The 23,064-nt window shown below is 45.4% G+C and overlaps 1 protein-coding gene across 1 annotated transcript in view; it reads left to right on the top strand.

Moving 5' to 3' along the window:
* The first annotated feature begins 13,456 nt into the window (after nucleotides 1-13,456).
* The window catches only part of UBA6 (ubiquitin like modifier activating enzyme 6), a 1,111,768-nt gene continuing 1,102,160 nt past the window's right edge, over nucleotides 13,457-23,064 (top strand). The window contains exon 1 of the mRNA XM_078676253.1: nucleotides 13,457-13,490. The gene's annotated coding sequence lies outside the window, so the exon portion shown is untranslated. The remainder of the gene's footprint in view (nucleotides 13,491-23,064) is intronic.

Here is a 23,064-nt window from a genome sequence, read left to right as displayed (position 1 = left end):
ACAAGTGGGGTAGCATTTACATCAGGAGAAGTGTGGGAACGAATGCTGGGTGTAGAAATGTTTGGGATCTTACAGATTCCTGAACTTTTCCTCACAATAATGTGAGAGAAATGCGTGATTCTCAGCTTAGATTGGTGATTGGGAAAGAGTAATGCCCCTGAGAAAAGTTCACTTTTAGTCACGTGATGTCAGCGCTGTTCATCACAGTGAATGGAAAAAAATAATGTTTGGATGCAAGGGAAGATCGTCCCTTTTGTCTTAACTTTATTGTTTAAAAAATACCTATTTCGGGTGAAACAACGATGGTGCACTTGAACGCAATGCTTACCAAGCACCCTCCCGCAGTTACATAAATCACTGAAGTAGCAGAGTGCCATTGGACCTGATAAGGTGATGGAAAATTACCCCTTGGCGTTGAGATAGCATGTACCCGGCCTCAGGACCTAGACCAATCCTTCTGTACCTCCTTTGTTCACCAGCTACCAACTGGAAATTTACAGTGAGGGCGTGTTATTATCAGTTCTGAACTGTATTTCACGTGTTGCTATGCTTGCTGAAGTCAGTCCCTCTGCAGCAATACAAGGAGGCTGGTCAGACCGGACTCCACTCGAGAGTACCTTAATAAAATATCTTTGCTTTGTATTCTCTATTGTCTGACCGACTCTTCATTTGTGAGGAAGGCTGAGAGGTGGTTGCGGGTGACCCTAATCAGGTCACTTCCTTCTAAACTCCTCATGGCCTGATTGCAGGTAACAGTAACTTGGCAAATCAGAATAGCCAGAAAAGTTCATAAGCATTATCCCATTTTAAGAAAGCATCCAGCATCATTCATGTTATTGCTGTCTGGAGATGTTCAGACTAATATGAAACATTCAGACAATAAAGCTTTACACTTATGAAAATAACTATGCTGAGCAACGTAACTACAGTGGAAGGGCCTTGGAAACATTTTACGGTTAGGAACACTAGAAAGTTCATCCAGAGCACAACAGGAAAAATACATCAGCTTGTCTTTGTTCTGCAGACCTGTGGGGGAGAAGATATGTAGCAGGACCAGATGGAAGGGGGTGAATACAGGAGTGAAAACAACATCAGAGCAGCATCCATTAAATTCAAGATCCGGTTTCGCGTACAACTGTGGCACAAATAATTCATGCTAATAAACATACATCCACCTGTCGCCTTGGAGGTGCCGGGAAGTGGAGCGGGGTCCCCCCTGTCCGGTGACTGACAGGCCTTTTACTCCAACTGAAATTAGCCCACGCGGCCAGTTTTGAAAGCCTGTCGGCTTCTGGGCCTTTCCCAAGCTCCCCGAGGCCAGTTGCAGCAGGCATGGGGAGCCGCAAGAAAAGAGAGAAAGAGAGGGGAGGGAGAAAGCCTCAGAGGGGGAGGAGTGAGAGAGTGCTGGTTTATACAAAGAAAGAGAGCAGGAAGAGAGGAAGGGTCCGTCTCAGGTGGACACAGTGAGGAGGGAGGGGCCCGTTCCTCTCTCCCTCCAAGCCCGGTGTTCTATCCTGACTTTTACTACCATAACAATGGGGCAGTGTCGGGGAGGGGCTTCTGGCAATGGCTGGACCACCGAGGCGGGCCCGGGGCTTGCTGCAAACATCTCCAGCCGTGACAGCCTGCTGGAGTAGCGAGTATCCGGGAGGGGCTCTGGTACTTAATGGAACGGTTAACCACCAGAGTAACAGCGCATTAGAGTTATTTCTTTATTTACTGGGCGGGGTTGCTGACACTTTATGGAACAGTCAGCTCAGACCTTATATTCACTGACTAACTTCTCACATTGGGATATGTGGCGCTGACACTTAATAAATCCGTCAGGGGAGTCCCCAGCGCAGTTACAAAGATCACTGGAGTATCCGGGGGAGGGCAGCTGCGGCTCTTCATGAAGCCGAATGACAGCCCTGTCACCCAGGGGAATGATGAGCTGCACGAGATCCCCGAGACGTATAGAAATACTAATGACAGCCCATCATGGCCGCAGTGACAGCATTAGAGTATTGCCGAGGGAGTATTACAGAGCACTATAGGTCGAGGGGAAAAAGGCTTTTGACACTTAATGAAAGATACTCGCCGGATCGAGCACACCGGAGCATCAGTCAGTGGCTCTGGTGTTCTATCGATAGCCTCACCCCATCTTTCTGTACACACCCCGCGTTTCCACGCATGCGTAGGGTGTGCACAGCCAGACGGGGGAGCACGAATATACAGGCAGAGCCTGCATGTATTGGCACCCCTCTGACGTAGGGGGTGTACAAAACTACGGGGCTGAGCATATAGTTAGAACACCGGCACATAACTCTTGAATGAGAAGACAAAGTAGACCAGCTGGAGGGAATGATGCAATAAGACCGAGTCACTTCCAAAATATGTACGGCACACTCGGATTGGCTGTGGGGTCCCCATTGCTCCAATCCTAAATCACCTCACACAGTAACCTTCCCACCGCTCCTAAACGACTCTCGCAGTATGTTCAGCAGTGGGATTGGTTGTTATACGACCCGGAAGTGCCAAAAAGTACAGACAAATGACATCCGTTCAAAGATCAACAACGGACGACTGACAAACGGAATTCACGGACGGCCCATGTAAGTAGCAGACAGGTGGTCACAGTTCTTCCTTGTCGTGGGATCACTTAAAAGAGGGCTTGTGCCGTGTGGGTGTGGGGAGGCAACACAGAACACATGACTCATGTGTGCTATGAGGGCACAGATGAGAAAGCTCCTGTCTCTGGGAGGCACTGGAGAAAATGTTTCTGCAGAGTATGTGATCGCAGTAGGAAATGTGCTTGGCTCAGAGAGTAGACACATGTGCGATGTGGTTGAGATAGGATGCCTCCGAGCATGGAGGCAACAAAGGTACTTGGGGCATACAACCCACGCAGGATATGGAGGACACAGGGTGGTATCCTGCATGGCACTGGAATACAGACTAAGCCCCTTCCACATTATAGGATCCTGTAAATATTTGTGCAGTGCAGATAAGCAGGCCCATGGGTCCATCGTAGTTAATTGCATTGGAGAGCGAACACCTGCAGCAGAGGGCACTAGAAATTAATGGAATGAACAGTAGGTGCTGTGTTGGCATGCGGACTTCAGAGCAAGACAGGGCACATGTATAGCTTGATCTGTACACCAGATGTGGCAGGTACAGGACGTGGGAGAACAGGGAAAAGCATACACTGGGCATGGAAGCACAAGAGAGGGTAGAGTATTGGGGTACAGGAAAAACGACTATGTTTGGCGTGTGACACAGAACACATGGCACCTTCAGGGTATTGGGGAGAAGTGAAAGGACAGCTGAGGTGCTGGAGGGCGGATGCACGCAAGTTTCCAGGGGTGCATTTGTTGTCGAAGGGTTATAGATGAAAGATAACCAACCCAAAGGCTATGTTGATACAGGGGACAGTTAATCTAAAGGCAGAGGCATGGGGCGCAGGACAGAGGATATCTACAACAAGCATTGGCCCCGCGACCTGCCCGGGAGTTGTGTCCACGTGCACAAAAAATTAAATAACAAAAAAAACGTGAGTGGTGCGCATGTGCGTGCGCGATGTTAAAAAGTGCTGTGCACGTCGCGCGCGCCTTTGCGCGTAATAGCAAGCTGGTGGCCGGCCTGGGTAGCACTTTTCAAAGCAGCTACTAAATTTCTCGCAAGAACAGCGAATGCGCTGACTCTAGCGAGACCTGAAAAGGAACAAGAAAATAGCCAGGTAGAACTGTTCACACACAAGGTCGGATAAAGGAAATTCAGTATTTTAATTAGCATCATTTAGGGATGAAGAAGTCCTTCCTCTTGAAACAGCCATTGAAATTAAGCCTTAAATACTCATGCAAATATTGGGTCAGAGTTGCACTTCTTAGCCCTCGAAAGCTATTTCAAGGGTATTCACCAATTTTCAAAATACGGTTTGAGTGTTTCTCTAATCTAGGTCTTAAGTTATTTCTGACTTTTGAACCAGTGAAAATGTATTCTCATTTTTCACATAATTTGACATTGCCGCAGAGGGGTTTAACCTGTGTAGTAAGCTACGGCATTTTAGTGTTTTGTAATTTTTCCTTCCAGAAACTCCCTATCCTTTGATAGCCTAAAACATATTTTTAAAGCCCCTTGTTGTTGAAGCTTTTACAGTCGCCACATAATTAGTTTAACACCCACCTAACTTGACCATCCTAATTTCCTACTTTGAGTATATTTTAAACCCTTTCTTGATGAAATCCAAGTTCAAACCTCAGTTGCTCGGCGTCACTGCTAACATTTTTATCAGATTTTGTGATGCATTCCTGTTTAACTGAGGATGGTAGGATATATGTATGGGGTAGTGATCCATTGGATCATGTTGGGAGCATGCTGCTGGATATTGTTTTTTTATTCACTATCCAAAATATGTTTTACTTTCTGATACCACCCTTCCTCTCCATTTTAACAATGTTTAAATTTTAGCAAAACATAGTTAAGAAGTGAATTTCCTATCTAATATTGACTAGGCCTGGGCGGTAAATTTCGTTCCGTTCGCGGAATTTGGGTAATTGTGCGACCCGCGGAGAATGCCATATTGCCCAAAATTCTGCGCTCCACGACTTCGGGAAATTTTTTGCTTGTTCGCGTTCTCGAATGCGTGTTCGCGAGATATTTCCATCCGAGCACGCAAACAGCAATTGCGAACCGTAAAAAAGCATCGCGAACAAGCAATTCCGCGTGTTCGTAGAATTTCCGCGTGTTCGCGGTGATTTTTTACCGTTTCGCAGAGATTTGCGTAACGCGATTACTCACATTCCGCCCACCCCTAATATTGACCAACCATAAAAAGTCTTGTAGTGATCGACTTTAAAACTGAACAACTTTCTTATTAATTGTATGTATTTTCCCTTGTTTTGGGGTCTATGCAGTAGTAAGCGCTCCAACACCTATCAGGGGTAACAGGTGCTATATGAATGCAAACCTTTCTTCCCCTTTTATTCCTCCGCTATCCTTCTCACTCAAAATAACTGACTAATATCCACCACTCAAGTTACTTTCATATTTCACCATACTAATTCACCACTAATCTTTTATGGGTTTCCGGAGAAGCGTGTTTCAACACCCCATAAGGGGTAACAAGCGCTATATAAATACAAAACATTTTTTCCTCTTCTATCCTTCCGAATCCAAATAACTGACTAACCTATCTACCACTTAAAATTTACTTGCATGTTTACCTATACTAATTCAACACTAAGTACATCCAAGAATAACAAGGCAAAAGCTAGCAATGATGTCATATTAGCCAGCAATAACAATCGCTCATTAAAATGGGCCCATATACTGGAACATGAGGAAGCGCTGGCAGAAATTTATAGACTATTGGCTGACACTTTTGTAGAGCACTTAAATATCCCATTTGAAGGTAGTTCATTTGTAGCCCTACATAATGGCTTCTTTAAATCACTAATACCACTGCTAACTAGAATGCCCAAAAAAGTGACCCAAACCTTTAAAAATATGTCAATTAAGAAACCCTGGTAAGACAAGGATTGCCGCAACGGCAAGGCCAGGCTACTACAAGCAATCAAAAAAAAGGATTCTACTGAGATTAATGAGGCTAGAAGATACTACAAGAAAATACAAGAGAAAGCAAGGACAAATTGGGATGAGGAAAGTTGGTCAGACTTAATCATGGCTGCTAAGAGCAAGGACCAAGTGGGGTTTTGGAGATTGGTGGCGAAAGGGAACCACACGGCAGGAGTGATCAGGGATGTTTTTCTGGACGAAATGACTTGGGTTCAACACTTCACCCAGCTATACAGGGCGCCAGAAAATATTGGGGTTCTGAATAGAGACATAACACCGTTAAATCTGGGTGTAATTGAACTGGAGTTTGAATTGGAAGAAACCGTCCTAGCTGTTAATGCAGTTAAAAGTGGGAAGGCACCCGGACTTGATAGAGTTCCTGGTGATTTATACAAGCACAAAATCGATGTGTGGGCACCTTACATTAATTATCTATGCAATGCCCTAGCTGCTGGTGCAAATTTGCCAGATAGCTGGAGAGGGGCGGAAATCGTATTCATTTTTAGGTCGAGCAGACGTACTCTCAATGCGTGAGCATTGAGAGTGTCTGCTCGACAACTATTGTTGCCCGTTATTGGGAATGTGGACACCAATGTGTCACGAGCGTTTCCCTCGCAGTTTTCACCGCGGGAGCGCGCGTCTGACCCGCGCATGCGCAGAGTAACTCACAGCCATTTTTTTTTTTTCAGACTTTTATATAGCGCGAACTAGACCCGAACCGAATCAGGTATCAGAGCGCTTTACATATAGGCAGCCCCCACCCCTCTGCATGCACGCATGCACACACAGGCGAGCGCATGCACACGCAGGCACACACATACAGGCACACGGCACACATACAGGCACACGGCACAGACACTCGCTCACACACACCCCCCTCCCCCACAGTCACCCACACGCACTCCAAGACACATACACGCACGCACGCACACACATACACAGCCCGCCCGCGGCCCCCCCCCCGCACTCGCGCGCACATGTCCCCCCCCTCACACCCCACTCACCGAGTTCTTTTCGTGTGTCCCTCTCTCCTTCGGCAGGCAGCGGGTCATCCTCAGCAGCAGGCGGGGCTCTCCACGAGCACGGGAGCCCCGCTAGCTGACACGCAAATCTTCCGGCAATCTTCCGGCTGACGGGCACAGGAGCGCGGGGTAGGCTCCCGTCTGCTTCCTGTCTTTTTTGCAGCCCCGCCCCGTCCCAACACAGGTTGCCTGGCTTCCTGTACAAGCCGGGCTGCGGCGGTGAGTTTTTATTGTACTTGTTATTTTTTTATTGCTTTCAATCCGTAAAATTATGGCAACAGGGGGTGCGTTCTGCCTTCGACCTGCAGTTTCTGTGACGTGCCCTGGCGCATGGCTTGTGTAACTGCCAGACCTCTATCCTTCAGTGGGGCCGGGGCAGGAAGTCGTTTTAATGCTGACAGGGAGATTGAGAAAGTTGCGATTGGCAGAATGCAATGGAGAGCAGACAGCTATTAGTGTGTGTTATGCTGCTGGAATTTTTCGGTCCTTGTTTTCAAGTTGGGCCACCAAATAACAGCCCTGCCTTCATTAACTAATTGACGAACGCAACAAATGCCATTCGTAAGTCCCTCCAACAGTGGCAGATATGCTTTACGTGGCGAGCAACCCTCAGTGATCGTTTACATTGATTTTCATTCAGGTTTGTTCTGTGTGATTTTTTTAAAGACACAGTCGGTACACAACCGGAAGTACATACCACAACGTGTTCGGTTTTCACAGCCTATATTTCATACCATTTTTTAGATCCGGCTTTGGCCAAACCTTTTGTTTTAAAAGAAAATACATCTGTACAATATGCTTATTTAAAGGGACTCTCGGTCAACTTTCTTCATCTATTGGGCCGTTGGTGTAATTCACATGTTGCTTCCGCCCGCTACAGCATACAGTATGAGGAAGGGGATCATATCTGCCAAGTTTTCACTTCGCTTATGTGGGACATTTACAGGTCTTCAGTAATTTATGAGTGACATTTCACTGCCTTATGTGTGCACTTTAAGCGACACTTCATAGCGAGGTCAAGAAAGCAGTTGTTTAGATTAAATAAGGTAATATATGTAAGCAGCCATTTTTTGTTAAATGTGACAAACTTGAATCGCATTATAAGAGATGCTATGCTCATGACGTTTTGCAATTACTAGCTATACCTATCCTTACAGGGCACAGGGCACTTGACTCCTATGCTACACACTGTTCTTGCCACTGTGTAATTCTGGGCCTGGTGCTGATGAAGGATTTATTAAACCACAACTGATGATTACTGATAATATGTCAAACATAAAATCACATAGCAGTAGTTAGTGACTGCCTGCAGAAACAGACCTCAACATTTACAGATGTGAATCATTCTGCGTATACTTTTAATGCCTCCTTGTAAAGTATTTCAAGCACCTTAGGTGTCTCTTCCTTGCAGAAGTGAGACAAAATAGTGAAGAGGCCTTTTTTGTTTGTGTCTGGCCTGTGACATGCCCAGGGCTTAATTTCAAGTTGTGTGTTAATAGAAATCATGGGGATAGAAATGTTCATGCAAGTTTCTTCTTTCCTTAACACTTCTTGTAATAAATATTGTGACAAAGGACAAAGAATATACCTCAAAACAAAGACACATCACTCCTCTATCACATGATTAATTTCTACATACCATTTCATTATTGCGGTTAGAGTATCTTGTTGTTCTAATGGGTGTACGTTCTGATATTTATGTTTCCCTCGTCTTCATTGCTTAATTTTGCTTGCGAGAAAATGTCCCTCATCATCATTGAATGTCACTCATAATTGTGCACTGGAATTATGAAAATGTCACACATAAGCAATCGGAAACCTTGGCAGCTATGTAGAGGTCCTCTTCCCTTACCAAATAATCCATTGGCTCCCATACGCACACAGTGAGTCAAAAACACACTTACTCATACGCACCTGACCCTGCTTCAGTGGTGTAACAAAGGCACCCGCAGCCCCCCACGGAGTGGGTTGGCCCCAAGCTCGATGGGGACCCTTCAGAACAACACCTTGGCTTGAGCGTGAGTGAGTCTGAAGGGGGCCCCCTCCATGTACTTTGCTGGAGGGCCCCCTCAAGTTTCGTTACGCCACTGTACAAATGCTATAGGTGTCACATTTGCGAAAGTTATAACTATTGGCATTGTAAATGACAATGCTATTAATTTAGCTATTTTCAAAACCAACACATAAATAAAAAAATTGTCATTCACAAGACCAATAGCTCAAACTTTCCTAATGCGAGACCTATTGCATTGCAAATGCTTGTTAAGAAAGGCGATAGGAACGTTCCAGGGAACTATCGCCCCATTAGTTTAATGGATATCTTACAAAAAATGTATGCAAGGCATATTTTAGCTCTTATTAATATATCACATCAAATCAAATATCTTTATTTAGATATAACACAGATATCTTTAAAAGAAAAATACAAAATTCACTTTATAATCCAAATGTAAAAAAAAAAAGTACAAAGACGCGGTTGATTATTTAACAATCGTATAAAAATAGAGATCATCCACAACTTGATCCTTCTTATTCCGTGACATATTAAAATGAGCGCAATCAGTGGTATCATACGTATAAAAACAACCCAAAACTCTTACAGATACATCTCATGCTCGTTTCATTTTTGCTTCCTTTGAAGTTGGTAGATATTGTAAAGTATATTTAGTGATTAAAAGGGGTCAGGGGGAGGCTTTTTGAGATCGCTTTTGCTTAAAATTACGATGTGCTTGCTGAATGAAATTAGCTAGCCTTATATTTAGAACTGTATTTTCTGGGTTCAAGGCCACAATAATGGCTTGCCTACAGGTCCGGGCACCCAACCTGTTCCATTCAGCTTTTAATTTGCACCTGCATTGGAAATTAAAAAGTGGACAAAGGCAACCACATGCAGCAAGGTTTCGGCCGTTTTGCCACACCCTCTACAGATTGTATCTTCCGCCGTACGTTGCCAGGGGGGCTGGTCTTGTAAAAAACACCAGTCACCCATTCTAATAGCTATAAGGCTACGTTTAAGATACAATGAGTATGTACAAGACAGGTAAGTAGTGGGGGCTAGCTGTCTGTATGAGTTTATGAGAGCCCAAGAATGACTACGTTTTGCAAAAAGTGCTTTGTCTATAATAAGTGATCTCGTTCTCACGCATTTTTTAATGGCCATTTTAAAAGCTATCTGACTGGGATTGAGGACCCATAGGTCACTCGCTGATGTTTGATAAATGGCGTCTTTAAAAAGGCAACCAATATATGAATTGAGGAAAATTCAGTCCTCACGATGTTTCAAGCAGGCTTTAGACCTAGAATAAGCAGTGTTGATCAGGTTTTTAGATTTGTTGCCTATGCTGGAAATATGTTAGCATGAGGAAAGGACACTTGTATGTTGCATTTGTAGATCTTAGGGCTGCTTTTGATCTCATACCACGCAAATTACTATGGGTGTCATTATATGCTCAAGGGCTTGCTGGCTGTCTTCTGCAACAGATTATAAGGTTGCACGAATACAACTTTGCCAATGTCAGATGGGGCCCAAACGGTGAATTAACAAAAGCGATTCCAATTAAGGATGGAGTACGCCAGGGATGTGTGCTGGCCCCCACTTTATTTTCATTGTTTGTTAATGATATCCCATCATACTTGGAGGGCTGTAATAAATATTCACCTAAATTGAATGGATATAAGGTTCCTGCCCTTTTATTCGCAGACAACACTATATTGATATCTCAAACGCCCAGAGGTCTGCAATCCCTTTTAAATTTATTTCAAATGTATTGCAACAGGAAGGGCCTTGAAATTAATACTAAGAAGACAAAATATATGGCCATAAATCCCCATAAAACTTTCACGTGAATTTGTCCTTAAACAACGAAAAAATAGAACCTGTGCAGAATTTTACATATTTAGGAGTCTCGCTGGATTCAAAACTACTGTGGAAAACTCAAATAGAGAAAAGTAGAATGCTACTAAAACAGAACACACTGCCAATTATGAAAAAACATGGGAAGAGCCTCAGTAAGGCTGTTTCGCCGGCACTTGAGGTCTTTAAGTTCAAGGTCCAGTCCGCCGCATTATATGGGGCGGAAATATGGGGGCCTATGTGTAAGAATGTTTTCAGAAATAGTGAAAACAAATTTTATAGGGCGCTGCTGAGATTGCCGATTAACACACCATTAATTCCTGTAATGCTAGATTTAAACATGAAACGCACGGACCATTATGCTATCTTGAGACCATTATCATTGTGGGTGAGACTCTGGTGTACACCAGAGCTAGTTGACTATAAAAATGGCCTCCAAGAAATTATGAGAATAGACTGTAACATCACAAACATTTGGTTAAAACACGTGCGCACATGGTTAAAAAGAATTGGCTTGGTACAGTTTTGGGAAAAGCCTTCAACACTGACCCAAAACTTGAAACAAATATTGAAATCTGCATTTTGGTCATATATTGATTGCAGTGTGTCAAATGATCAAACAGGTGGAACCTTGACAAGTAATTTTCTTGTATTCAAAGATAGAAATAAAGTAGGTCTGGAACTTTAAAGATATTAGTAAATCTTCTTAATGTAATTGGTTACAAAATGCTGCTGCTATTTGTCTATATATATTTGGGTTCTCATCGTGCTATTGCCATTTTGGGAATTGATGATGAGATGGATCCAAGCAATGTTTTTTAAGTGTTTTTTATATTTAGATGCCTTTTTAGCTTATTTAAACTATGTGTTTAATGGTACTATTTCCAACCTGTATCTGTGTTATCTGTAAGATATGGATAGTTCAATTTTTAATTCACTGCATGGATTTTGTTGTAATTGTTGTTTCTATGTGTCTTTTATGGCTCTAATGAGCCGAAATAAAGATTATGAATGAATGAATTCAACACTAATCCTCCATGGGTCCCGGAGTAGTGTGCTACTCGCTGAAAAAGCGCTTTGACGCCTCGTCAGGGGTAGTAAGCACTATATAAATGCAATTACAATACATTAAAAGACAGTACTCACAAGCATTTGCAATGCAAAAGGTCTTGCGTTTACATGAGTTTAAGCTATTAGCATTGTAAATGACAATGCCTTTTATTTGTTTTAAAAACAAAAACAAAAAGGCATTGTTATATGCAATGTCAATAGCTCAGACTTGCGTAAATGTGAGACCTATTGGATTGCAAATGCTTGTTTTTATTGCATTTTGTCGCTGCTTAAAGCACACAACCTTCAGTCACACAACACCAGGGGTGTTGGTTTGTCAGTAAGATTGGAGGGGCAGGGGTCTTCAGGTTTTCCAGCAATCACACAGGCATATAATGTTAAAATACATTAGAGGACAAGCTGGACTCGTGGGTAAGTTGCTGCCTGTTTTTAGATTTTCAGAGTGAGGGTGTGTATATTGCAGTCAAATATGGAGCATGATTTTCTGAGATTACACAGGAAATTTTTAGCAGATTTATATGCAAACTGTGTAGTAGTAGTTTTTTTTTTTTTTTTAAGTATTAGCATGTTCACATCTACATTGAAGATCAGAATACCATGGAGCAGCAACAGACTAAAAACACTATAGCGGATATTTCTAAACCACTCAGCCAATGGTGTATGATATCACCTGAAACTCAGTGTAAATTGTTCCTATGTTGTCATTCTTTCTCCCCTGATATATGTATAAGTTCATATTCACACATGCAAAAAAACTTTCTATCAGTTTCATAAGATTAATTTGTGCATGGTGGCGTTGCATATCTCTATCTTTACCTCTCTATGGGCCAGATGTACGACCATGGCATTTAGTGACTCGCAAATTGCGCTCAAATGCAAGTCGCAATTTGCGAGTCAATAAATACCATGTACAACAGTGTCAGAGTCACTGTTTGCGATTCCCAATGGGGTCACAAATTGCATGCCTCATCAATATTCATGAGGCACTCGCAATTTGCGACACCATTGAGAATGGCTGGGCCTCCCAGGCATGGTGGCCTGCTGGGCTCAGCAAACCTCCATGTCTGGGACTGCTTTTAAATAAAGCAGTTTTTTTTTTAAATTGCAGCTAGTTTTACTTTAAGGAAAACAGGATTCATTTAAAAAAAGAAAAATGAAACGATTTCACTTAATTTTTTTAAGGGCAGGTAGTGTCGAGATTCCTATGAGTGTGGCCCCAGCGCTCAGATGGTGCTCAAACTGTTATCAACGCATATTGCGGTCGCAAAACATTCTCACATAGGCCTCCGACTCGCTATTAGGGAGGAACGCCCCTTCCTAATAGCAACTCGCAATTCCTATTTAGAGAATCACAAAACAAATCTCCCTCACTAAATAGGGATTGTTACACGGCCTATTAGATTTTGCATGTGCAAACTGGTCACAAACCAGTTTGCGCACGCAAAATAGGGTCGTACATCTGGCCCTCATTCTCTATCCCTCTCTCTCTCTCTAACTCTCGCACTAAATTTCTCTAACTGTCTCTTTCTCTCTCTCTCTGTCTATCTCATAATAGTTTTTTTAAATGTTACTTGGGGCATTAAACAAGAGTTGTTGCACCCTACTGAGAAGACTCTTGTTATTAATGTTAATTTCATATCCAGGGCAATTTCATGTTTGTATCTCTAATATCCATCTCCATTCTATCAATGCAGGAAGAAACTACATCCGCTGAAAAGAAGGCAGTGCATTTTTAGAATGTAAGCAAGGGCACGTATACAACTCATTAAGGACCCAAAAAATCCTCTTCAATACAACAATATCTTGGTAGATGCTGGCCAACTATATAGTTTAATTGCAAGAGCACATACTTCAAGTGATCCTGGAGCATACTAAATCGAGTCATATCAATGATATTCAATGATCTGGAATTGGCAAACAGCAAAGGAACTGGTCAAAGAAAGCATTCAAAGAATAGAGGCTTGAATGAAGAGTTTCTGCCTGCAGAGGTATGTTTGGATATATTTGATATATTGAACTAGTTAACCTTGGTGTATTTCTTCATTTTTATCCATTGAAAGTGTTATAAGGTTTTGCAGAGTGAATCTTTCTGGATTGCAGTGCATTATTCAGCTGTCTAGTGGTTGGGTCTGGAATCGTATCCTTTTTTTCTCTCTTTTTTTTTCGTGGTCCAGGTGGGAGTCGACGTCCCACCATTTGGTGTCCTCCTGTGACGTCGGCTCGCTTCTTCCAGAAGCTCCCACCTCTGGGCGCCAACTTCAGAATCTTTTTTCCACCGTTGGGTCTGGATGGTCAACGAGGAGTTCCAGAGTTTTTGGAAAAGAGAATGTAGGAGAGTAGGCTCTGCTTACTATGGTTACCCCCACTTTTTACTGTGTTTCACTCATTTATCGACTTTAGTCTGGCTGGGACTCTGCTAACCAGGACCTCAGCCTAGCTGCTTCCTCTGTAAACTGATTGCATGTACATTAGGTACACTCCAGATTGGTTACTGGGTTACCATTGTGAGTCCATTGTATATGGTACCTTAGGTACCAAGGGCATAGGTACCCCAGAGGCCTACCAGGGGCTGAAGCATGTATTATGCCACCCCTAGGAAGCCTTCCAAAATGGCTCCACAGGTCTGCTCTTGCAGCCTGGGTAAGGTGGTGTAAGCTCCCCTTACTAAGATATAGTATACCTATATATACAGACACATATAAACCTATAAGTCACTCCTATGGCAGGCCTTGGCAATCCTTAAGGCAGAGTGCTTGGTTTTGTGTGAGAAGGTGCCCAAGCATGAGATGAGCCCCTCTGCAGCTTTCAGAATCCCTTCCTTATAGCGGTTATGTGATACAGTGCATTATAACCTAGCGGTAAATGCTAACTTTGGAATGGCTGCATCAAAACATGTCGTCTTTAGTGTCAAACACTTTGGAATCCTACCCCCCCCCCCCCACCAGTTCTGGCGGCGGAGTAGAATTCCACCCTTCTAGAGGAAGAAGACATGTACACACTTACCTGACCGGTAATAGTTTAAAAGAATCCCAGCATCACAAAATGGATGCTGCTGCCACAGACACGAGTCTGACCTCCTTCTTCTGGACGAAACTCTGGCAGGGGAGGCCTGGACAATAGGTTTCATGTCCAGGGAGGTGTAACCACCTCCTCAGCTAGGCTTTAGTATATTGGGGCAGGGTGGATGCATTCAGTGAATGCTTTTTAGAGAGTGCCTGGGGCACACAATGTATCCCTGTGCATACCCCAGTTCAAACCGGTTGCTGGGGCACTCAGCCCCAGCTCTGGCGCAAAACTGGACAAAGGGGAAGGGGTGTAACCACCCCCACCCCAGGTCCTCCCATAGGTCGGCCCTTAGAGTTAGTCCAGCCCCTAAACTTAGTATAAGTATAGGAACCCAGTCCCTAGGACTTTTGATTACCCTGGACAAAACTATGCAACATATATCATGGAACTTTGACATTCTATTTTGACTAGAAGAAGGAAGAAATCTCCCTTGGGGTCAAGGAGTGACTCCCCTGTTGAAACCAGCACCAAAGAAGCATCTTGCCGTCTGCATTTCCAAGGCTCCCGTCATATCCCAAAGGATTTGCGACACAGGACATGGACTTCCAGACATCTGAGGCCGACACGAGATCACAGAAAAGCAGAGACCCGCTGCCGTCACAAGAGACGTAGGACCGGAACTCCTGGACACCGTTCATATTTGCAAGTGCACCTACTTCCCGAGCTTTCCCGAAGTTGTGCATTGGGCTAAGCCCTGAGCACCATCTGCACTGAAGATTGTGGGCCTACACTCCACGAGTGTTCCCTGGGCCCGCTTCTAGCATTTCTGCTCGAGGCTCCTTCACGATCCCCGGTCCGTCGACTGGTGGTTCCCACGAAGGTAACTCTTTTGTTTCTTGGGCCTCCCTAGTTGCTCCATAGATGTGCCCTGACTCCCCTCCAAAGGGTGAGTCCCTCAGACCTTCCTGGTCTGCTCCAAAGCCAATCTTTTCATTCTACGTAGTTTGCTGTTACCAAGGCTTGTTGGGTCCAATCCGGAATCCACACTCTGCAGCACTCGACATCCAATGTGGGACATCTCGAATGCAGCTCCTGGTTGTTGTCGACACCTCCTGGTCCTCGTCGCTGAAGAGTCAAGCTTCACCTGAAATCACCCGACATCGGCTGGTACCTTCCTGTTGCCTCCCTGGTCACTGTCAAGTGACGCAGACTCTGTCCCCTCTGCTTTCAGGTTCTTCAGAACTCCGATTCACCCTTGGATCCATCCGGAAACTTTTCATCTGGTCGCCTGCAGCACTTCTTTGCAGCTCTCCATAGGAAACGACGACGAAACCAGACACGAAAAGACACCTATGCACCCGACTTCCCTGGGTGAGGTAACACGAGTACTTCGGTGCTCCCGTGGGTCTTGACTCTCGAACTAACCAGTACTGAAGTGGTTGATCTTTAAAAATCTAACTGCAACTTTCTCCAAGGAATTCCATGGTTATTCGTGGCTGTGTTCAGACACTGCATGCGTCCCTCGTGGGTCTCCTGCGTCCCTACCTTGGGGGGTTCCTGTTTTCCCCAGCGGTTCTACAGGCCCTAGGCCTTGTCTCCATGAGTGTAGTGGTACTTATACCACTTTTTTAGTATATGGTTTGTGAATCCCCTAGGGCAAAAGTATACTGTGCTAATTTACTGTGTGCTAATTAAATACTCTGTAAGTACTTCTGCCTCTAGCCTCATAAAGAGACTAGAGGGGTGTGTTTAGAATACATACATATATTTTATATATATATACCTGGTGTGGTTCTCCTTTCATTTGGTTATTCATGAGATTATAGACTGGTAAAACAAGCTGCTTAACATTCCTTCAAGACTTAGCCTGAAGACTGCTCTCCACAGCCCCACTAGGATAGCTTTCTATATAGGTTGTCGTTAAACCTACCATCAATATGGGTCGTTTGGACTGGTGCAAGGGGCCCACTAGAATAGTCACCATCATATGCCAGGCCACCTTCTCACAGAGAAGAAGAAAATCGAGCAAAAAACACCAAAGGTTGGAGTTTTCAGCACAGCAATAAAAAACACAGAGCAGGGACAACAAAGATGGTGAGGAAGATTAAGAACTTCGATGTCCAACGGAGAATGCGCATACAGGGGGTCCCCTGAGCGTAGGAATGGACTAAACCCCTTTCAAATTTTTCCGTATCTGCCACCACAAGTACCCGCAGCAGGACCAGCACCCGGTCTGCAACCTTTGCTTGCCTCTCTACCATCAAAGCAAGGATTACAACGCCTGCTCGGCATTCACACCCAAGACACTCAGAGTGAGGGAGAGACAGAGGATAGCAAACCACAACATTCAGGGGCAAGGGCAACCTCCGTCGCTCCGGGACTTGGGCCTCTCCAGCGGAGAAGAGGACAACATTGCCGAGGGACCAGAGGACTACACGGTCGCAGAGACCGATAAGAAGTCGACAAAGGAGGCAAGAGACGTCCACCCCAAAAGTCCCGACGGACTCTCGAAAAACTGAGTCAAAGTCCCCGAAAGGAGCACTGGCGTCAAAACCTTTGACGATCACAGCTGCGTCCACAGACAAACAGTCCAGCGGATCCTTCGAAAAGGACTCCCAGATGGCAAAAGCTCTAGAAAAACCAAGGTCGTTGAAGCCCAGCCCCTAAAAGGGACGCTCGACGCCGAAGGAAAAAGAGCTAAAGGCGACTTTGACATCGAAGAGAAGAGAAGCGCCAAAACTCTCGACGCCGAACAAGCGGCCTAAATGGAGAGAATGAGAAGGCTCAAGGCTGAAATGAACAGCATCCTCCAGAGGAAAAAAGACTTCGATGAACGGATGAGCAAATAGACCATCCCTTCGAAGCCCGCAACTGTAGCCGAAACAGAAGTCGAAGAGGAGTTCGTCGCCAGAGAGCTGCTGAAAACTCCTGAACCGGCAGAGCAACAGGACGAAGAAGGCCTGTACTATGATGAAGGGGAAGGCGAGGACGATCAGTGGACATACTTGGGCTCGACATCCTCGGAGGTGCAGGACCTGGAATGGCAGGGCTTCGATGCCGAAAGCCCGGTGGAGGGCGTAGAGTCATATCAGTCGAGGTCTTCGCCGCCGGATGACATTGGCATCTACAATATGGTTATTAAAAACGCTGCAGTAACATATGGGGTAAAGTTAGAGGAAGAGAAACCAAAAGCCTGCTTTCTCTTGGAGACTCTGCTTCCCGCTCAAACTAGGAGCCAGTTCCTACCCTTGTCTCAAATGTGCTGGAGCAGGGCAGCCTTCAAGAAACCAGCAGCCTGCAGATCTGTCGCCCCTAGAGCAGTGGAAAAAAACAAGCATTCTTCGAAGGATCCAGCATACATCCAGGGATCCGTACCAGCTGACTCAATTATAACGTCAACACCCAGGAAGAGGGCCAACATCCTCACAAACTCAGGGCCACCTCCAGACAAGGAAAGTAAGAGGATAGACCTCATGGGGAGGAAAGTAGAGAGGAATGTGGCGATTCACTCTCGTATTGCAAACTCCAGTGCCCTAATAAACAGGCATGCCTATCAGCACTGGGAGGCGATCGGGCAGCTGCTCAAGCATCTCCCTGAACAATACCAACAAGGGCTACACACGAGGTGGAGGAAGGAAAAAACATGGCCAACGCCTGCCTAAAGTCGGCCCTGGATGCAGCAGACACATGCAGCAGGCTTATGATGATTGGAGTGACGAGAGACTGGCTCAGGATCTCCGGTTTCAAACCAGAGGTACAGAACAATATTCTCAACACGCCCTTCAACGGGGAACAATTGTTTGGGACCCCAGTTGATGAGAAACTGTCACAACTCAAAAAGGATAATGAAACAGCAAGATCCAAGGAGGGGCACACCCTCAAAGAGACCGGGCGGCAGAGGAGGAAGCCAACCCGGGAACATCGCACCAAGCCTTCTAGCAGACATATCAAGGAAGCAATCAGGTGCAACAGCAGGGTCAGCAGCAGAAAACTTGGCAGTACCAACCATGAGGTGAGTCCTTTCAGGGGCATCTGAACAGACAGGGACAGACAAGCAGGGGGGCCCAGCAACCCACCTCAAAGTGACTCCACTGTACCGAATATAGCCCCCCCAAACAACATCTGTAAAGGGGCAGCACAGCAAAAAACTAAAAAAAACAATTAAACAAAGAAAGGATCCTCGACCATGTAACACCAGTAGAAGGCAGACTAAATAATTTCTTCCAGGAATGGAAGAAGATAACAACGGACAAATGGATACTCAACATTATACAGTTCGGGTACTGTATAGAGCCGGAAAAAACACCACCAAACAGGAGGCTAACCAACAAAACACGTATACAAAGAGCTTCCGCTCCTTCTCCACAAGGAGGCTATAGAAAGTGCCATACAAAGAAAGAAACAAGGGAGTGTACTCCAATTACTTCCTAGTACCAAAAGTGGACGAAACGTTAAGACCCATCTTAGATCTACGGGTCTCAAACCAATACCTAAAAATTCAAAATGACGTCCCTACAGGAGGTTATCCCACAAATAAGAGACAGGGCTTTCATGTCCACAATAGACCTCAAAGATGCCTACCTACATATTCCCATGAACCGAAAGCACAAACATCTACTGAGATTTGCCATCAACAAAGTGCCCTACCAGTTCACAGTCCTAGCATTTGGACTAAAATCTGCACCAAGGGTCTTCACAAAATGCCTAGCAGCAGTAGCAGCGCACGTACGAAGGCAAGGAATACATGTATATCCCTACCTAGACGACTGGCTGGTACAGGCGAACTTCTACACCCAATGCAAACTACATGCTCAGCGGGTCATGCACACGCTATCAGAGCTAGGGTTTTCAGTACATTGGGGAAAGTCCTCCATAGAACCAGAACAGGTGAAGATCTTTCTGGGCGCACAGATCAATACCATCCAAGGCAAAGTGTTCCCCAGCGAGAAGAGAACCTCCGCCATACTGAAGGAGACACTGTTTTCCAGAACAAGAGTGGAGCCTAAATATTTGGACAATGGTGGATGTGTTCTTCCTGAAAATGGACTCAAAGTCTTGTGTTCATCTATCCAAGCCTGAAGACGGCCCAACAATACCGGGGCAAAGATTTTCTGGCTGACGTCAATTCGGCTTATGGGCCGGTAGTTGGTGGGAAGAAGTGGTGAACCCTTCTTGTGAACCGGCAGGATTTCCACTCCATCCCAAGTAGCAGGGATCGCCGTTCCGTGCAAGATAACGTTGAATAGGATCCACAGATAAGGGAACCAAATGGTTGGTTCTGTATGGAAGAAGAACCTTATCTAGCCTTGGAGCTTTAGTCGGGGCTATTTAGCTTATGGTGCTAGCTATTTCTGTGAGAGTTATCTCAGGGGCCTCGTTATGATCATTCTGCGGTAAGGTGTTATCTGGGGCTGTGGTGGTGCCCTCGATCTCTGTCCTAATGTAGAGGGACTCAAAGTGCTTCTTCCAGAAATCAGACGCAATATTAGGTTCTATAGCCTGCTTCCCTTCTCTATTGACTGTGTTAACTATATTCCAGAGGGCCTTCGTGTCGTGAGTGGATAGGGCACTTTTCAGACTTCCACTTATCCAACTCCCACGTTTTTTTTAGCTTCAGTGTTACTGACTCAGCATATCGCCCTCTTTTCTTTGATTAGGCTCCTGTCATTAGCTTTAATTTCATCTAGCAAAGCTAGCTTGGCCTTCAGACAGCTATCATTAAACTAGGAATGCTTGACCTTTTTGTGCCCTTTTGTAAAGTTTGATGGAAAAAATATGTCAGCCAGAGTGAAGGTCAGTACTTCATGGGTCTCAGTGACACACGGGAAGGAGGTGAATATACCATCTTCAGGTATTAACTGGTGCGCTGCTAGTAAGATCGGGATGGCAGATTCATATAGGGAGGCCATCCTAGCACAAGATTTCTGTATAACTGACCATCGGATTCTCCTTCAGTTGTTGGCAAGTATCAATCTGTCATCTGGTGGTGTTTTTAAAAAAGCGGCTTCCTCAGAGACTGCTCCACCTCCATAATCAGGGCATTGTGGTAGCCATCGTTTTGGGAAAAGACAACTAAGTCGGCAACACTATGCCACATCCTTGTATCTACCAGGATGTAGTATTGGGTGGAGGATTGCCCTGTCCTATTAAAAGTGAGTTTCCCTGGAAAATCCGATTTTGTTCGGCCATTGCATGCTCTGAAGGAGTGGTTTAGGGTAAGGGATTTGATCTGGAGCACCAGTGGAGTCCAGGCCCTGGCTGGCGGAATATTTGGCTGGGGAATTGCCCAGTGCAGGTCTTCTTCGCTAGGGGTCCTTCAAATGAAATCATTCAGTGGATCGAATTGGCAGTTGAAGTCATCACCAATAACCATCCAGGGATTTTTGGGAATGGTGGATATAAAAGCAGCCAGTTGGTCAAAGTTCGGTGATTCTTGGCTGTTGCTTACCATCCTGGAGTACACATTGCCCTGCGCTATTCTAACCTTGGAAGTGAATGTAAGAGGGATGTACGGGATGTTGTGTGAGGAGGAATCCAACTGCTTATCTATGCAACCCAAATGAGAGCCCACCCAAATGCAGAGACCACCCAAATGCCTGTCCTTGCTCCCGGTGGTAGCGGCTATTCTGTATGACGGGAATCCCGTCCGCTGGGTGTCCTCCCTGGCCCAAGTTTCTTGGACATGCATATGTCATGTTGGTCCACAAAACTCCCTCAATCGGGTTGTCCAATTTATTTCTGAGGCCCGCAACATTCCACGATAGGACCCTTAGCTTATTTGATTCTGTGCGGTTATCTGGGAGGGGTGTCAAGATGTCAACATAGGGTGACCTGGTTTTCCACAGATGGTCACTTCCACTTTTCACCACGCGTCTTATAAAGGCACTACTACTGTGAGCGGAGGTTGCTAAGGGGTGTGGATCCTCGAAGGTTTTTAGAACATTGTTCTGCACCTAGACTTGTGGGGATCTCTTGTTAGGGTATTTTTGAAAAGCTGCTCCCGGTCAGTGTTCCCTACACATCTTAAATGCTTATCCCAAGTTAGTTGTGTTGTTTCAGGGTGCTCCCGCACCCCCCCAACCCAGATGAGGTGTTTAGGTGGTACAGCTCCCTGGTTGGGCTTTCCCCCTTCCAGGGTCCCCCGTGACAGTTAGTTATCTGTTCTGTGTGATGCAGTTCTTTTAGTCAATCGACCTCTTCTAAAATCCTAAATCTGTTAGCTATGGGTACATTGTATAGCATGGATCTGGGAGGTGCATACCACTGCCTCGGCTGCTGGTGGTTTTGATTCCACAAACCCTGGCTCATTTGCACCCTGGTTGCTGCTGCTTGACATGGAGGGTAGAAATAGCCGAACAGTAGGGACCTAATTCCAGTTTCCTGCCTATGATGATTCGAACATAAAAGGTTATGGACAGTCATTGGTTTTTTTAAAGTTAATCACTATGCAGTCCTCTTGCACATCAAGGTCTGTTACCCACCCAACTGACCCTACATGTCATGAGAATCTGGCCTGCATTTTGGTAGGCGAATTACTTCTGTCTGGCCAGCCAAAACATACATTTGTTCTTTAGTTCAAAGTGGGTTTCCCTCTGCCCTGGTTTAATCTCGAGCACACCTGTCTGAACGATAACATACGGTGATGAATCTGGGGTAGGTTAATGCTGGGCAAGGCGCTCTTCTCACCCCTAGCCTCTATACTAGGTTTATACACAGCCCATCCCTTCTGGACCTGAACCCCTGCAAATATATACAATATTTCTTCGTTGTCATGTTGGGGTGTACCGGGTCTCCACTCTTGGCCTCATGGACGGCCCTGCTGGTATTGGTGGTGGGGATGGAGGTTTGGATAAATGGGGGTTCTGGCCTTTTTCCGGGTGTTGAGGTACCAAAATCTGTGTGACAGCTAGTGTCAATCCCCCCTAGTGGTCAACACTGCCCGTCCAACCCTGGTTTCAAAAAATACTGCTAACTTGTCTACCCGTGCTACCAGGAAGCTAAGCTCATCTTTTATAATGGATCTAACCTGAACCTGCAAGTCCACCACCAGGTTTGACACCCATGCTGGGTAGTCCAAGGCCACTTGTGCACTGCCTGCGAGTCCCAGGTTTGAGTCCGGGTCGTCCGGGCACTCTCTACTGTCAGGCGTACCGCGTTGGGCGTTTTCCGCTTGGCCCCTGCCCTGGTTCTTTGCCTGGATTTCCCATTTTTGGTGGGGCCTTAAACAACACCCCCTTTACGCAAGCGGGCTTTTGGTGCAACACTCGCCTTTACACAGTCAGCATTTTGTGGCGTGGGAGGGTTAATTTCCAAGACGAGGGTTATTGGGGGGAGCCCGAGCCAGTCAATGGGAAATGAAGGTCGGGGTTAGAGACAACCGCCTTTCGGTTAATTCAATTTGATGCCTTTCACACCTATGGCCCTCTGTAACATCCTATCGTTAGAGGTTGGGGGCAGAGAAGAAGGATGTTGCTGGGGCAGAGTTTGCTGTTTGCCGTGACATGTCAGTTTCCCCATTGCTTCCGGGTGCTTGTAGTTGTCTATGATCAATGTAAC

Source organism: Lissotriton helveticus, chromosome 2_1, assembly GCF_964261635.1.
Source record: "Lissotriton helveticus chromosome 2_1, aLisHel1.1, whole genome shotgun sequence".
NCBI lineage: Eukaryota > Metazoa > Chordata > Amphibia > Caudata > Salamandridae > Lissotriton > Lissotriton helveticus.
Note: the sequence above shows the minus strand (reverse complement) of the source record. Positions and strands in the feature narration are given on the sequence as shown.